Source organism: Macaca fascicularis, chromosome X (assembly GCF_037993035.2).
Source record: "Macaca fascicularis isolate 582-1 chromosome X, T2T-MFA8v1.1".
Classification (NCBI taxonomy): Eukaryota; Metazoa; Chordata; class Mammalia; order Primates; family Cercopithecidae; genus Macaca; species Macaca fascicularis.
This window is the reverse complement of record NC_088395.1, coordinates 135,398,377-135,415,439: the sequence shown is the minus strand read 5'-3', so window position 1 is coordinate 135,415,439 and position 17,063 is coordinate 135,398,377. Positions and strand designations below refer to the sequence as shown.

General features: G+C 37.6%; 1 long non-coding RNA gene across 1 annotated transcript in view; it reads right to left on the bottom strand.

Moving 5' to 3' along the window:
• Positions 1–5,019: 5,019 nt before the first annotated feature.
• Positions 5,020–17,063, bottom strand: part of LOC107128562 (uncharacterized) — a 41,076-nt gene continuing 29,032 nt past the window's right edge. The window contains exon 4 of the long non-coding RNA XR_001487930.4: positions 5,020–6,444. This is a non-coding gene — a long non-coding RNA (uncharacterized lncRNA). The remainder of the gene's footprint in view (positions 6,445–17,063) is intronic.

The window sequence follows — 17,063 nt, the reverse complement described above, 5'->3', positions numbered from 1 at the left end:
AAGGGGTGCTTAACAGGAAATAAGGACTCCCTGGAGTAAGTAAAGTCTAAGTCGAGATTTAAATGGTGAATGGAAGTTAGCTATGTAGAGTCCCTCTTACCTTCCACAAATAAAGAAAGGGAGAAAAATATAAAGGAAAAATTGTTTTAACAAACTTAATTAGTGTAAACATTAAGTTTAAAATTCTGGGTATCTAAACAGAGCCGTTCTTGTTTTTGTTTCCATTGAAAAAATGTTTGGATATAGTTGCACTACTGAGATGGGAATGAATGGCCCATTGATAAAATTCTTTCAAGTCACTTGGAGGAAAAGAGGGCTTTTATTACATTTTGCACAGATGTCCCCAGCCAGCAGGTAGGGCCATTAGTCAAGATTTAAATACTATATCACAAATGTTCCTGAATACAAACCCCTGATTGAGGAAAGAGGGTAGATTTGGACCAAGTTGTGTTCATGGTAGGATGTTGGGTAGGGAATGGTGTCAAATAGAAGATGTAGTTGCTGGTTTATAGGAATAATAATAATCCCAAAAATATGTTGTGCATTAATTTATGTGCCAAATACTGTTCTAAGCACTTTTTGTGTATTAACTAATTTAATTCTTCCAATGGTTCTGTGAGGTAGGTAATACTACTATTCTTACTTTACAGATAGTAAAGACAGACTTACAGACAGACTTTACTACAGTCAGCAAGTGATAGAGCTGGGATCCAAGTCAAAACAAGTTGACTTGAAAACCTGTGCTGTTAACTCCTACAGTCAGTACTTTTCCCCTTGGGGAAATAAGGGCTTTGTGGAAATGTAGACACAGAAATGACATATGAGAAGAGAAAACAGAAGCAAATATCAGCATGACTATATGGCCATATATCCATTAAGTGCCAAGAGACAGGCTGAGTGATTAGAGTTACTGAACCTGGGGTTGGGATGGGGTGGGGATTACTTTGTCAGGAAGGTCTACAGAAAAATAAATCTTAGGCTGGGTGCGGTGGCTCACGCCTGTAAGCCCAGCACTTTGGGAGGCCGAGGAGGGCAGATTACCTGAAGTTGGGAGTTCGAGACCAGCCTGACCAACATGGAGAAACCCCGCCTCTACTGAAAACACAAAATTAGCCAGGCATGGTGGTGTATGCCTGTAATCCCAGCTACTCTGGAGGCTGAGGCAGGAGAATCGCTTGCACCCAGGAGGTGAAGGTTGTGGTAAGCCGAGATTGCGCCATTGCACTCCAGCCTGGCCAACAAGAGCGATACTCCATCTCAAAAAATAAATAAATAAAATAAATAAATCTTAATCCGTGTTTTGTTAAGAGAGGAATGTAATTATAACTACTACTAGTTAACATTTTTTGAGCCCCTACTATGTGCCAATAAATGTTTTAGATAATATCTAACTCAATAGTCAAAACAACCTGAGGCAGGTACTATTATATTTCTATTTTTAGATGTGGAAACTAAGACACAGAGAAGATAATTTTCCCAAAGTGTCTGAGCTCAAAAGGGGTGGAGCCAGGTTTTGAACCAAGGCAGCCTGACTCTTCCTTAAATATATTGACTTGCTCTGGTAATTCTTCCCTCTCTCTCGTGTCAACAATTTTTCTGTCTTCATGGAATCATTCCTATCCGCCTTCAAATGTGCTGTAATCATTTGTATTATTTTAAAAAGTCAATTTTCCTGTCTCCCTTTATAGCAAAAACTCATTAAAAGAATTATCTCTACTTATTATCTTTCTTCCCATTGTTTCTTGAATCCACTCCAGTCAGACTCACACTCCTACCACTTTGCTGAAACTGCTCTTGTCAAGGTCACCAGTGACCTCACCATAGCTAAATGTCACGGTCAATTCTCAGCTCTCATCTTACTTGACCTTTTAGCACTATTTCCTATAACAGATCCTTCCTTTGTCTTCCAGGACATTATCCCTGCTTTCTTTGTTTTTTTGTTTTTCCTATTTCCCTAGCTGCTCCAGTTTCCTTTTGTGGGTTCTTCATATTTCCAACTTCTTAATGTCAGAGTCCTAGACTGCTTCTCACTTCTATTCATAATCACTCCCTCAGTGATATCATTCTGTCTTGTGACGTTAAATACCACCTACGTGCTGTTGAATTCCCAAATTTATATCTGCAGTCCAGATCTCTCTTCCAAACTCCAGATTTGTATATCCAACTGACTACTTGTCATTCCATTTGGATGTCTAATTGGAATCTGAAATTTAATATGTCCAAAACCAAACTGCTGATATTTTCCCCACAATCTGATCTTTTCATTGTCTGGCTCATTTCAATTAATGGCCATACAATATTCCAGCTGCTTAGGTCAAAAACTTTGGCATCACCTTTGACTCTTCCCTTTTTCTCATTCCCTCACCTCAGTCTAAATTCAATCTTAATGATTTCATCTTCAAAATATATTTGGACTCTAACCACTTTTTACCAACTTTACTGCAATCATTGTGGCATGGTTGGATTATTGCAACAGCCTCTTAATGGGTCTCCCTGATTTCACCCTTAACCTTCTAACCCACAGCAGCCTGAGTGATCTTGTTAAAGCCTAAGTCAGAGCATGCCACCTTTCTTATCATAATTCTGCAATGACTCCTCATCTCATTTGAAGCAAAAGCTAACGTCTATACGATGGCCTATGGCCCTACCCCAGTGGTTTTTAATCATTACTATATATTAGAATCACCTGGAGAACTTTTAAAAAAAATTCTGGTCCTCACTCCCAAATAAAATGAAGCCATATCTCCAGGAGTGATAATATGTGGTATGGGCCAGGTATCTGCAGTTTTTCATAGTTCCTCAGGTAATTCTGAGAATCAGAAAGGGTTGAGAGTTCCTGACTTCATTATGCCTTAATCTTCTACTACTCACTATCCCTGGCTTATTTCTATTCCAATCACATTGGCCTGCTTGCTGGAGGATGCCAGGCACGCTTTTCCCTCAGAGTCTTGGCACTAGCTGCTCCCTCTGCCTAGTATGTCCATCCCCAGTTCCCATGATGGCTCACTCCCTCACCTTCTTCAAGTCTTTGCACAAAAGTGGCTTCTCTATGAAGCCTTTCCCGGTTCCCATTTCAAAGTGCATTAATCTTTTCTGCTTTATGTTCATCTATAGCCTTATCATCCTTATCATCTTAAATATTATGGTTTTACTTCTTTTAGTGCATATCTCCCCTAGCTAGAATGTAAGCGAGCTCTCTGTGGGCAGGGATTGATCTGTTTTATTTACTGCCATATCTCCAGTGCCTGGTGCATAGTATCCATTCAGTAAATAAATGTTGAGTAAATTAATTATATGACAAAATAACACATAATAAAGCAAGATTAGGGTAACAAGGCATCCAAGTAAAATGAAGAGCAGAGGAAAATCCAGGTAAGTAGTTAAGTCTATTTGCCTTTAGTTCAAGGGCAAAGAGGTGTCCACAAACTAAGTCTATATGCTCACTAATAAAATTTGAGATTGATTCTCAAGCTAGTCAAGAGGTCCTTGAATTTTTTAAGTCCATGAACCTCTTTGTTAGTCTGGTGAGGCTTATGGAAGTCTTTTAAGAATAATGTTTTTAAATAAATAAAATGAAATCCATAGAATTAAAAGGAGACCAATTATTTTGAAATATAGTTAGAATAATTTTTAAAGGTTGTAACATAATGATATATGTGCCTCTATATTAGTATGTCAAAATCAGAGGTCAACAAACTTTTTCTCTAAAGGGTTAGATAATAAATGTTTTTAGCTTTGTGGGCAATATAGTCTCTTGGAACTACTCAACTCTGCCATTGTAGCATGAAAGCAGCCGAAGATAAAATATATACGTGAATTAGCATGACTGTCTTCCGATAAAACTTGAGCTACAAAAGCAGGCAGCAGGCAGTTTTCCAAATAATAAGGTCTACTGATTAGTCTAATAACTATGATGGTTTTGAAGTGGCAGTGATCCTAAATGATATTTTGAGATACCTATTAATACAACACCTGTAATGTGATATAAAAAATTTTGTGATTTTTGTTGGTGACAAAGTCACAGGTGCTGCTAATATTAACTATAATTTATACACTCATAGTTGAAGGAAACACTAAGTTATAGTTAAAAGTCAGTAAAATAAAGATGTAATTTTTCCCATCCAAATTCACAGACCCCCTAAATTCTGTTCATGGACCCCAGTGTAAGAACCCCTGAGCTAGGAGTCTTGATTAACAGTTCAAAATACACATATTAACAACAGAATAAGATTTAACTCAGAGTGAATGAAAATCCCTTCTTAGTTGAGTAAGTTTAGAATAGACCCAGATCCTGGTCACATATAGCTTTGTGGTGGTTGTATCGGCTGATGGCAAGAATTGATCTCCACAATATCTCACAGCCCCTAGTAAAGGGTGTCAGGAGCAGCTACTAAATAGAAACAAGCCTGGAAGGAAGTGAAGAGGACTGAATTTGATTGTTTGAAGTGCAGAGAAGGAATGAGCAGGCAGGGATCTTCCATCAGTTTTAAAATTCTGAGGAAGTTGCACAAACTTATCAAATTGTCAAGATTTGCAGGCATTGATGAGCCTGGTTCTGTACATACATACATACAATGAAAAGGAGTATTATTAAGGGAAGCAGTGGAAGGCCCATGACCTTTTCTGGAAAATGGCAGATCCCTTCTCTATAATTCCAACATTACCCAGAAGCCTCCAACTTCTTAGAATTCCTAGTTTAAAACTGCAAATATGCCAGCAATAACTTTCAAACACCACAATTTCCGCTAATATTGCCTCATACCCAATTCGGCTTTATAGCGCAGTTCCAATGTAATTGTAGCTACTGCATTGATTGGGTCAGAGAATCTATGTAGATTTCTAACCAGATCCAAGCAAGAACTTTTTCAGGACCCAGAAACTTATTGCCCTTTAGAGTGGTAGTTAAGCGAAAAAGAAAAAACCTGGTATTTTGAATTTATGGCAATAATAGAAAAATTGCTAGCTGCTTTTGATGAAGGAGTTTACAGTGAATACAACACTGCATATATTGACTTCATATTTCAGTGCACATTCAGATTTATTGATTAGAGAAGGACTGACTCAAATCAAGATTGATTTGATAGAAATCATAGTCTGCTTATTTATCATGTGGAGAAAATTTACACATCTACCTAAGCATAGGGGTATTAGTTATTGACTCTGAATTAAGACTTGGCTGAGTGTCAAGTTTCCACTGGCAGTCTATAGACCTCTTTCGAGAAAATTCTTGTTTGCATTTGAGCAAGAAACCATGAAAGGAACATTTTGGTTGTTTAAACATCCAAAAGCACTTTGAAAAATCAAAATATAGTACAATGTTGTTAACTGGTATTTGTGGTGATACTAAGATTGTTGGCTGAATGAAATTTTCTTTTATTCTATTTATAAAGAAAGCAAATGAAGAATAATGTTAACAAGAGGACAAGATTTCAAGCACTTTAGTTATACTCATTTATAAGTAAATATTAGTATACCAATTAGAAATCATTCTCTAATAAGGCAGGATGTTAAATAGTCTCGGAACAGCCATTCAAAAGCAGTCTCTTAAGTTAACTGTACTTAGAAGTACTTGGTTAAATTAGCAGTAATTTAGCTAATATTTGTGAAGTACTTAGATTATGCCAGAATGTGCTATATATTTTTCGCAGATAGTCTTTTAAACCCTAATAAGTAGGTATTGGTATTACCTAATAAAATCCCTAATAAGTAGGTATTGGTATTGTTCTCATTTTACATTTGAGAAAACTGAGTTTCAGAGAGGCTAAGTGACTTGCCAGCGGTCTCACAGACAATACATAGAGATGGAATAAAAACTGGTTCCACTGGGTTCTTCAATTTGTGAGTTCTTGAGTCAATTATTCCCCCCTCACAGTGAGGAGGGAGTAGGGAAATCGGGAAGAGAAAGAGCAGATTAATAATATTTAATTGAAAATCCTAAATTTCACATCTTTCAGGAATTAATCACTCAGGGCACTGGTTCCTAACTACAAACCAAGTGGCATTAGATTTTGGAAGAAAGGGCTTAACCCAGTTTGCTACTGGTTATTTTCCTTCAGTACAATTGCATTGCAAGGGAAATACCTGCTCACAAGTGTTAAGGGCCTTATTACTGTTCAAATGCCCTTTTAATACTCTTTATGCTGGCAAGGGTACATTACAAATGAAATACAGGAGAGGAATAATTCAAACTCCTTGGATGGTGGCATTTTGTAAACCTCAAAGCCATAGTACAAATCTCTCTCAAACCTCTGGAAATCCATCTTCATAGCATAGAGTAGGTGGGAAGGGGCTTGCAAATCCTTTTCAACCTGACAGCTCAAAAACCTAACTTGTTTTCTGATTCCTCAGCTGTGACAGGTCGGTGGCGGTGTATTTTTCACTTCAGAAGCCAAGAACTTTTGCTAGAATATGAAGGCCAGAGCAGCTGGGCTTTAATGCTAGATTCTGCACAGGGAAGACAAAGGAAAAAACAGGATGAAGTATATGTCAGGTCTGTTCTGGTGTTTTTGCATAAAATGCATTTGATAATAAACATTAGATTTTGAAAGTTCCTGTGCCTTTAGACACAATGTCTTGGCAAATTCTCAGCATCTTGCCTACCATCTGTATACACCCATTTGCTCCACTTAGTTAACCTATTCCTAACTCTTACTCCTCAAGGAAGTGTATCTCCACACAATTTGAGGTGGCAAATAATCTGTCTGCCCCCAAATATTACTCTACCACCTGGCTACTGAGCCTGAAATTTCCACTATGGTTCATTTATTCTAATTTTGTCTACTTACTACATCTGTTTATCCTTCCAGCTACCCACCAATCTATCAAAAAAATATTGTCTGCTCTGTGCCAATCACTCTGTTGCATTCTGGAAATTCATTGATAATTAAAGCAGACGTGGCTTTTGCCTTTGAGTGTACGGCCTATTGGGTGAGACACAATAGACATGTAAAGGGACACAGAAGTGATTCACTTTAAATTGTGCTATGTGCTATGATGAATATGAATGCAATGGGTGTCATGACAGAAGATAACAGGAAGGAATCTACATAGCGTGCTCAGGTGTCAGTTTAGTTGAAACTTTTTTTTTTTTTTTGAGACAGGGTCTTTTTCTGTTGCCCATACTGCAGTGCAGTGGTGTGATCATAACTCACTGGAGCTTCAACCTCCTGAGTTCAAGCGATCCTCCTGCCTCAGCCTCCCAAGTAACTGGGACTACATGCATATGCTACCACACTTGGCTAATTTTTAAATGTTTGCACAGATGGGGTCTCACCATTTTGCCTAGGCTATTCTTGAACTCCTGGCCTCAAGTGATCCTCCTGCCTTGGCCTCCCAAAGTTTTGGAATTATAGGCATGAGCCACCATGCCTGGCCTCAGTTGAAACTTACATTCTACTAGAGGGAACTCCATTTAAAGTACATATACAGCTGGGTGTGGTGGCTCATGCCTGTAACCCCAGCACTTTGAGAGGCCAAGGCAGGAGGGTCCCTTGAGCCCAGGAGTTTGTGATCAGCCTGGGCAACATACCTAGATCCCATCTCAAAAAAATTAAAAATATAAATATAAATAAAATACACATATACCATGTAGCAGGGGTATGCACTAACTTACTAGAGTGGTCACATTCACAGAGGATAGGACTCTGAGGGCATGGGTCTCAGAATAGATCGTTTTTTTTGGTAGACTGTGGGTCAGAGAGAAGAGAAGTAGACCAACTGAATACTAAGTGTTGTTGAAAAGGTTATCTTTCCTCATTCCAACCTTAGCACCAAGAGGTAGGTAGGTGTCAACTCTATTCTAGGGATAGAAAAAGCAGTTTCTGAGAGGTTAAGCAATTTGACCAAGGTCACAAGGTTAGTTGGTGGCAAACCCTAGGAATAGGAAAGCTAGAGTGTTATGTGTGGGGAGGAGTAGGGGGTTGGATAAAATCTAAGGCCTACCAAAAGGAAAACAGAGGCAAAAAAAAAAAAAAAAAAAGGATATAATGTCATTAACCAAACATGAATTAAAAGACCTGGTCCCGTCTTTAAATTGGTTACAATTCACCTGCAGAAAGATGAGGAACTCACAATAAAGGGCAGAATAGTATAAGCAATACTAATAGTCAAGTCAAAACTGTGCGTTATGACTGAGGAAGATAAACAAGAAACATGCAAGGGAGGAGTCAGGAAACTTTGAAAAGGCTACTGGGAGGAGGTTGTCAAAGCCATTGAAAATGGAGACTTCCTTTAAATACAGTGCTTGCTTCCTCTTGTTTGGATGAAGTAGTGTTAGATTTCAAGCAAGTTAGGTACAAAACAATGATTACTGAACTGTCTGGAAGGTCAACAGACACATTATGATCATTGAGTTATGAATCACTGAAGGCTGTATGGGTCCAGGCAACATCCCATCTGCGGGTGCTATTTCAGGTCGAAATGCATAATATCAGTTGTTGTCCCCAGCTCCACTTCCCGTCACTAAAATGTGACAGTGATTAAATGCAAAATGCAAATATTACAGTATGTAAGTACAAATTTAAAACAATAATGGCCTCTTGTCAGACAATACGGAAAGGCAAAGTTGCATGGAATTTGTTATTATACTTGCAAATGCAGCAATATTTACAATGGGTTGACACAGAGCTACATAACCCAATACAAGGCGAGGGAAGAATTATGGAAAGCAGGAAAGCAAAATTGTGAACACAGAACACTGCCTTTAAGGAATCACAAAGGAAGGCATGAAGAGGGAGGAAAACAGTTTCAAGGTCAGTGTTCCTAAGACATTTTGGAATAGCCCCCATGCTCCTAATTTCTTTTATGAATCAAAGCAGAAGCCAAAGGATGAGTTTTTTGAAGTTTGCTTATGGCCTAACGTCCTCAGTGTCAACTCTAATTTCTTAATTGTCTTATACTTCTTAAATCTCTCATTTTTCTATGAACCATGAGATCCACGAGGCCAGAAACCATGTCTGTCTTGTTCACCATTCTATTTCTAGCATCTAACAGTGCCTGGCATGTAGTGCCTGCTCAATAAATATTTGGTATTTGAACAAATAATTGTTCTCCTGGCTGCCTTGAAAGCTCTCGTGGCTTTTCTCTCCTACTAAGAAATTGCCTTCAGGCTCTGTATCTCTCCTTATCCAATTATTTTCACTAAAACCTGCTTATTTTATATCTTATTCTCTCAGAGACTCTCTAAAGAGAGAAGATTTTAACAATAAGATTAATAGTTTCAGACACTGCATTAATCTGGGTCCAACCAGAAAAATAGAAAACCACTGTAAGTGTTTAAAATAGAGGAAATTTAATGCCAGGAACCAGTTACACAGATGGTGGGGATACACATAAGGGCAGTCTTGCCTCCCAGATCAAGAGTATGTTGAAAGCAGTTCTCTTGATGCTTAATTCTGTTATGAGCTCATGCAATCTAAGGGTTGGAAAGAATCTTAAACTTCGTTAAGCTCCAACTCATCAGATGGCTGTTGTGCCACAGATGGCTATTGCCTACTCCAACATCTCCTCTTCTCTTTCTCCTCAGGCACAGAATGCCTATTTTTAGATGAACACATTTCTACCCAGAATCAAAGAGATTCTGTTTTTCTGACCTTCCTTGCAGCTAGCCAAGGCCATGAGACTAACTTTTAGGCAGTAATATGTAAGCAAAGGTGTCATGTGGGACTTCCAGGGAGGTTTCTGAAAAGGAGTGGACACATTTAAGAGGCGCTTCTTTTGGTTTTTCTTCCCTCCTTTTTGAGGCCTATAGTGAAGACATGTTGTGGGAACTCCATGGGCCCATGAAGTATCCTTGCGGGTAGAAGACATGGGATAGGATTATACAACAGGAAGACAGGACCCTAGGTCCGTGATGACACTAGAGAATTATCCTGTAGCTTTGGACTGCCCACTTCCAAACCACTTTCACATGAAAGAAAAATAAACTTCTATATTATTTAGCCATTGTTGTTGAGTTTTCTGATCTTTTGCTTTCTTTCTATTATATACAACTGAATCTAATCCTAACTAATCCGGTTATATCGTTTTTATTGCATCTGAGACAAACGGCCATTTAACTTTGGCTTGGATACTTCCTGTGGTGGGAAACTTACTAATTCTTTGGGTGGACTTTGTATCTTTGAACAGCCATTACTAATGAAAAATTTTCTTAACTGATTGCAAATTTATATTTATTAAGATTTTACTTAAGGGTGTTTAAATGGTTTGGGGTCACAAAGAGCCTTCAAATTATTTTTTCACGTCACGTATTTGAAGATATGTCATGTTCCTCGGAGTCAGCTCATCTCCAGTTTAAATATCTCCAATTCTTTCAACTACTCCCTACAAGACATCGTTTCTTCATTTCAATAAGTTTGACCTAGCTTCATGTATTAGTTCACACAGCAAGCCCTATGGAAAAGAGCTCCAGGCTATGAGATTCAGCTATGTTGCCTGCAGCCCAGTTTATTTAATTTATTCAATTGAATTAAGGAAAAGGTACTTTCTACTTGCTCTTGTGTAAATTAGCAGCCTGAAGTTTACATAATGGACCTCACTATTTTGGGTGGTCTAAAATTGAGGTTAAAACAGACACGATTATTTAATCCTATACTATATTATTATCAGTGTGTTCAGCAAGAGACTTAAAGTTTTAATTCATTATTAACCACATTGTACACAAACCAGCTTCTCCTTTTACACAGTAATGAGGCAACATTCCCAGAGTCATTAGCTATTGCTTAATCTTTTCAAACAAAGCTCCCTTCTTAAATGTTTCTGTGGATGTAGCCAATTCAGACTGTTGGGCTCTCATCTCCAGGGCCGTCTGCTTAGCACCTGTCGATCACTTCTAATGGCAACATATTCTTGGAGTCTACTGAGAAACGGCTTTCCATATGTGTTAGAAGAAATTTATAGTCTTTCAAAATGTGCGTCTAAGAGTTATGCTTCTCCCCCACCACCCAACTAGAAGAGTGGCAAATGCCATTGGCTCCTACCTGTCAAATTCAATAAACTAATTTTTTTGTCATCTCAGCTGACACTTCTATGGCATTTCACACTGTTGACTACCTCATTTTCAAAATTATCTACCCCTTTGTTTACCAACATGGCATCCCTACTGGTTCTTCTTCTGTATGTGGCCATTTCTCAATTTCCCGTGCTGGGTCCTCTTCCTCTAATCACCACTTAATTGTTGCTGTTCTTCAGAGCCCTGACCATGGCCATCTGTGCTTCTCATTTTGCGCCTTTACCCCATACAATCCCATCTACTTCTGTATAATCAGCACAGGCTGATGACCTTTTAGTCTGTATCTCCAGCTCTGACCTCTCTCTTCTGAGCTCCAAATCAGCATTTTCAACTGACACAGGGGCGGAGCTCTTGATGACACACAGACACCACAAACCATGAATCTTCAAAACTCATTATCTTCCCACCCACAACTCAGATATTCAAGCTAAAATCAGAGAATCAGGCACTTTCTTACCTTTCTGTAGTTATTCCTGTCAATAAACATGTCATTTAGAGATGTGAAAACTGAGGCTGAGTGCTCAAGTAGCTTGTCTATAAATCTTGCAGCTACTACAAGATGATTTTTTAAAATTTATTTTTAAATTTTCTTTTTTTTTTTTCCTTTTTTCTAAGCCCATACCTTACAAGGACACTACAAGACAAATTCTAACACATTTCAGTCTAACTCTGGAGCTGGAACTCTTAACTCTTATGCTAAATTCCCCTTACTAGGTAGTTCTATTATAGAATATTTTGTCTTCATCTTGAAAATCAGAGAGCAAGACCCTGAGGGAAGAGAACACTTAAGAGGAAAGGGTTGTTGAAACATTAGGTTAGGAGGGAGGTGAGGTACCTGAACAACTGGGAGAAGTAAAAGCTCAAAAAGTGCAGGGAACAAAAGGCAGTTGAAGGAAAAAGTGCCACGAGCCAGGGCAGAGCAGGAAGGGCCTCAGGCCAAAATAGTCTCTCTTAGGGTCTTATTGAGAAACAAGTGACCTCACTAGGATTCAATCAAGATTGTAGGTAAGCGGTTTCCAGGTGGGAAAGGAAAAAACCTTTTGGTAATCCCAAACTTTGATTTCCACATAACTTGTATTGAAATCAAAAGGGCCTATTGACTGATACATGTGAATGGTAAACATGATGAATAGCTGCAAAACATAATAATTGGCATTACTTTGGAACAGAAGCAAAGGTACAATTATCATAGCCCATTCAGCCATGAAAATTAGAAGCAAATTGACAGTAAAATAATTATTCTCAAAACATTTTTTCAACAGTTTTATTAAGCATCTTTCTACTGTAGTCATTTTTATTTCTTCTGCTCCAAATTCTGTCAGCCACTTTTTTTTTTTTTTTCTGGCTTTACACTTAGCAACCCATTAGGAATGGAACTCATTTTCAGTACACAAAAGGCTTTGGGACAGCAAATTTCTTTAATTTTAACACTCTCTCAGTATCCGCTGCTTGACCAAATAGATATATTCCAACAATATTGGCTATAAGATAAATTCTATTTTGCTCTTGCTTACATTAGAATGCTGAGGATGTGTTCCCATGAGTTTCTCCCTCCTTGTACCCCACTGAAATGGAATGTTAAAAATACGGAGAAAGGTCAGTATCAAGAAGACATTTCTTAGATAGCATTGATGCCGTGATTATTAGGGGGTGGGGGAAAGGTGTTTTGTTTGGGTTCTTTCTTCTGCCATAGGTCCACTGTACCTCTTACCCTTTTTCAGGAAAATAATTTATTCTAAACCTGTTATTCTAAACCTGTTTGTCTTCACTCTTATTATGGATCTAAATAGTATCTAGAAAGTATAGGTGTGATGCTGTATCTCACCACTAAGTGCTACGTTTTAATACAAGTTACTCCAGCATGAAAATTCCTTACATTATATTCTTAGCTACTTTAAAAAGTAAGGTAAATGAACTTCTTTATCAATATCTAAATTAGAACTCAGGTAAAGTGAATTTGCTTAAAGCAAGGAGCAAGGTAAATTTATTTAAAACATGGGAACATTTTAGTTAAAATTCACATTTCTATCACCTCCTTCTAAATGACATTGTCAAAATGCTTTCACATGGCTTATGGTTTCATTTATAAAGTAGCTAGAAAAAAGCCCAATACTTAACCCTAAATAGCTACTGATTTGTTTTTGAGGTAACTGAGGCCGTACAGCCTTTATAAATTGATTAAAAGGCAGGAATGATAATTTCTTTCATGTGTCTCAGTTTCTAAATGCCAAGTTTGTTATCCTTAGACTAGGCATATAACCTCTGGGTTGTTATATTTAAAATAATAACTTATCACTGTCCTGTTTTCTTATAGTATTATATGAATTTATGGATTAATAATCAGAAAATTCCTTCTGGATGAATCTGGCTTTTGTTTCAAGGTGTCTAGCAGGCACACAATGATATAACTAGCTTATGAATTCTGAATTTTTAATTCAGTATTCAGATTATATTCAGAATTCAGAAAGTAATTCCTTTCTCTGAATTACTTTGTCCTTTTCTCATGTTTTTATAAGAATTTAAGGCCTGCCAGATTGGATCATGCCAGTATTTCCTATAGTGTAAGATTCTACCTTCAACTGTGGCATTAAGAGAAATTTTGTGGCAAGATGGATATATTTGCTTTTCATGACAGCAACCTTAAAAGCTTAGGAACAATCCCTAATAATCTTTTTTGCCCATATTTAAAAATTATTCTTATTATTTTTAAATTGACAAATTAAAATTATATACATATATGGTATACAGCATAATTCAAATATGTATACATTGTGGGATGGCTAGATCAAGCTAATTAACATATGCATTACCTCATAGACTTATCATTTTTTTGTGATAAGAACACTTAGAATCTACTTTCTTAGTAATTTTCATGTATACAATACATCGTTATTAACCACAGTCACCATGTTCTACAATAAATCTCTTGAAATTATTCTTCCTGTCTAAATAAAATTTTGTGTCCTTTGATTCCTAATAACCTTAACTACTCTCCACTCATTAAGGATCTGTCATACATAATTTTTTCTTAACATCATTGTAACCTTCTTATATTTTTCATTTGGATTACTATGTTTTTCTACATACTGATAAACAACTGATTTGACTAAAATTTATCCACTGAATTGCCTGATTTATTGACAGAGTAAGCTGAATGTTTTGGCATTTTATAGATGTAGCCAAAGGCACACACCAAACAAGCAAACTGAATGGGAAAATGCTTGTGACAGTTTGGCCTGAGGGTACTGTCAAGCTCCCCTGGCATTCTAGAAGATCCCTTTCCAGGGAAAGCAAAGCACATGGCAAGACAAATTATCAGATCAGGTCAGCATCAAATTTCAATAACCATGGAAAAAAATGTAGGAACGGGTGGCAGACCCGAATCAAGAGCTAAGCACCAGGTGGTATCAAACATATATGAGGGTGTGACTTATCTGACCTTTTTATGACATTTGACCTTGATGGTCACTTGATTTCAAGATAAGAGTTGGGAAACTCCTGTGGCTTGGGCCATATGGTTCCAGATGATTCAGTTACTGACAAAATCACTAATGGGGGAAGATATTTATAGAAGTGTAGAATCCCAAACTAACAAGGATTGGGCCTGCTCTAATAGATACTGACCACATTTCACTTGCACTGTTAGATTCCTTTTTGAAAACTGTCTCTTAAAGGGATGGTTTCAGACTGTAGTCTGAAATATGAGTCTTTTCAGAAGAGGATTACTAGTGAGATGAAGGGACTCCAAGTCATGACATAAGGAACCCAGGATGTTTAATTAGGAGTAAAAAATACTTAGGGAGGGTTATTTTTTAGAGGAGGGATCAAATTTGTCCCGTGTGGCTACATATAACAAATCTAGGAACAGATTTCAGCTTGATATAAGGAAGAATTTTCTGTGACTTGGATCAGCGCTAACAAAAATGGGCAGCCTTAACAGCATTGCCTGTTATCATAGGTCTTTGGATACACTGAGGTAGGGTACACAATGGGCAGGAAGAGGGTAGAGGGGAGTTCTGAAGTGTATGAATGCTTGGGCCAAGTCAGTCATTAGTAGACTACCGGATCTGTATGACCAGTTAGTGAAGATTCAAGAAAAAACAAAAATACTGATATAGATTTCCAACTTTTAATTTTTTTAACCAAGTGAAGTCTGATAAGGTTTTAGAGGGGCAATGGATATCATTTCCCTTGTCTTCCTGAGTCTGAAATTCATCAGAATTTGGAGCCAGAATGCCTGGGTTTGAATATAGACTGTCACTTACTAGCTGAGTGACCTCAGGAAAATTATTTAAACCTTCTGTGCCTCAGTTTCTTCATTTGTAAAATGGGGATAATAATACCTACCTCAAGTATAAAGCATGTGAATGGCATGTTGTTCATAATAAATGCCTTCAAAGTGTTAGCTATTAGCTCTTAATTGGCATACAGATACAGAAGTTAGCTGAAAGATCAAATGTCACCTTTAGCACAGATACAACTGAAGTGGAGATTGTGGATTTAGATCTTCAGTCAAATGGGTGTACTAATACGTCACCCCTGATCAGTTTACCCATCCAGTCATTGACCCATCTGTACAACTATAGGTCTTCTCCATAGAAGTTGGTTTCTTTCCTGTTTGGCATAGAATGTGGGCATTTTGTGGATAAGATGGCTCCAGAAAGTGAGAAACTCAGAAGGGGCCAAGTCAAAGACACTCACTTTTTTCTTTGAAACTTACTAAATAAAATAATTCACTTTTCCTACTATGGTGAGGAGTAAATGAAGAGTAGGGAAGGTAGGAGTATTTTTCTAGTGGAGCTCTCTTTCCATGTATATATGAGGCAAAAAATGAAAGTTCACCCTCTAAGGAGAACACTAGGGAAAGAAGAAAAAACAAACTATCATTTAAAACACCATCATTTCATACCCCAAAAGTAGAAGGGACATAATCTCAGAGTGAAGCAAAGTCCTTTAATACATTTAGCTTCCTACCACATTGCCCTTATTGTTTTACAGACCTGAAAGATTTCATTAGGATTTTGCACAAGTCCCTGAAACTGGCCTTTGGGAGCCACTGAAATAGATGACTTTTCAGATCCTTCTAACCATGAGATGTTTTAATTCTATGATAGAATTTCATTTGTACCTGGACCACAGAAGAGAACCAAGGGACTGGACCTAGGTCAAGGGACAGGCAGATCCTGAAAATGTGTTTGTAAAAGGGTTGGCAGTCAGACCCAGAGCAGAGTACTTTGTCTCCTTGGAATTCTTAATCATATTTCCCAACTGCCAGTATGGAGAAAAATTTATCTAAAAAGACCAGAGGGTTATCGTGAGGAGAACTCGATGTTGAACCTCTGTGCTCAATCTTGAGCTTTGGGCTCTCCATTGCCAGCCTGTGCACCATAATAGTTGGAAGAAAAGACAGAAATGCCAGTTTTGGCATCTCCCTCAGTAATAACATTTCAAATGTCTTCGCTTTTTTTGTCTTAACATTTTATTACCAGCTTGTAGTTCTTCTCATCCCACGTGTGGTCCCACATTCCCCCTTGTGAACTGATGAAGCTACGTTGCAGCAAATTGAAATAGAAAACCACATATCCAGGGTGATTTATCATTAATGTGAAATTCTATCCAAACCTGAAAGTCAAGGAACAGGAATCCCAAGCTGTTTCAAAATTCATATTACAAGACAGACAGTCAGATGCCCCAAACCACAACATCTTGTACTCTATTAATCGTATACTGACAGAGCCCTTTGGTTGCATTTGTATTTCCAAATAAATACAAACATATGTCACCATTTTTTATTGATTTTGGAATTTCCTAGGAAGGAAACGCTGTTAAATTATAACAAACGGTGTCAACTAAAACAAATAGTGCAAAACCCATTAAGAAGGCATTTGTTGCAGAACTTGGTTTGATTTGTTGGCGTCAGTTGAAATCATGTCAAAATCATGTCTCTGGAAACCAAATAAAAATTTGTTTGCAAATTTGTCTTCAGCAAGCATTTCTAGCACATAAAAATCCTTAAGAATCAATATGGTTTTATTCAGTATGCAAATGTATTGAA